The sequence below is a fragment of the Haplochromis burtoni genome, unplaced genomic scaffold, assembly GCF_018398535.1.
Source record: "Haplochromis burtoni strain Fernald_Lab_line unplaced genomic scaffold, NCSU_Asbu1 Contig_742, whole genome shotgun sequence".
NCBI classification, from domain to species: Eukaryota; Metazoa; Chordata; class Actinopteri; order Cichliformes; family Cichlidae; genus Haplochromis; species Haplochromis burtoni.
In genome coordinates this window covers 18,960-20,194 of record NW_024583103.1, presented here as the reverse complement: position 1 = coordinate 20,194, position 1,235 = coordinate 18,960, and positions in this window count along the sequence as shown.

The window sequence follows — 1,235 nt, the reverse complement described above, 5'->3', positions numbered from 1 at the left end:
CCTGAGGAGCTTCACCAAGGTTCCATGTTTTTGGCATTTGCAGATAATAGCTTTCTCTCTGGTTCACTGGAGTCCCACAGCTTCAGAAATTGCTTTATAACCTTTTCCAAACTGAGAGATTTCAATTGCTTTGTTTTTCATTTGCTCCTGAATTTCCTTGGATCCTGGCATAATGTCTGGCTTTTGAGGATCTTGTGATCTACTCCATTTTGCAGGCAGGTGCTACTTAAATTATTTCTTTATCTAAAAAAGTTTGGCGGTAATCAGGGTTCCCAAAGATATGATACACCACAATTAACTTTTCACACAGACCATGTAGGTTTAGATTTTTTATCCTCTTAATAATAAACACCTTCATTTAGAAACTGTATTGTCTCTTTACTTGTGTTGTTTTTGTCTAATGTTTAAATTTGTGTGAAAAAAGTGTGACAAAATATATGAACTCAGGAAGGCAGTAAACACTTTTTCAAGCCATTGTACATATAATTTTTATTTATTTACTTATTATATTATTGGGATTTCCATCATTATTATCAGAGTTACGGGTCTTTGAAGGACATTGAGCTGAGCGGGAAATTGGCACTTTTTGAGTCACCTTATCTTTACTGAATGTTTGAGTCTCCATAACATTTAAGTAAAGAAGACAATCTTAAGATCTTTTGGGGATAAAAAAAATCTTTAAATTCTGTTAAAACTGCACATACTCCAAGTGAATTTCAGCCCACTCTTATACTATTCTGGGGATCTGTGACTCTGAAATATATAAACTTCATAGTATGTGGTTCAAACATTGCAATGGCTTCAAATAGTTACTGTTAAAGTTATTGGTTATTTTTGTTTTTTTAATCAGCTGATCCTGAACTTTTTTCAGATTTGACTTATGGAATGATTAGATTAGATTAGATTAGATAGAACTTTATTAATCCCTTGGGTGGGTTCCTCTGGGAAATTCGATCCCACAGCCATTCTTCTAAGTTAGCCCTCTGCTACTTTCATGCTCTTATTGTGTACTTAGATATGGGGGGAAGTGTGTATCACTCTTTAGCCCTTAAAGTTGGTACCTGTGGATCAGAGTGTGGAGTTAGTGTTGATGAAGCTGTGTGTAAATGGATGAAATGCTGTAGTTTGTCTTTGTGTTGAGGTGGATCAGTGATCCTGCAGAGTCCTGTCCTCCCTGTGATGGAGGGAGATGACGTCACTCTGCTCTGTAAAACAAAGACCACTCCCTCCAACCT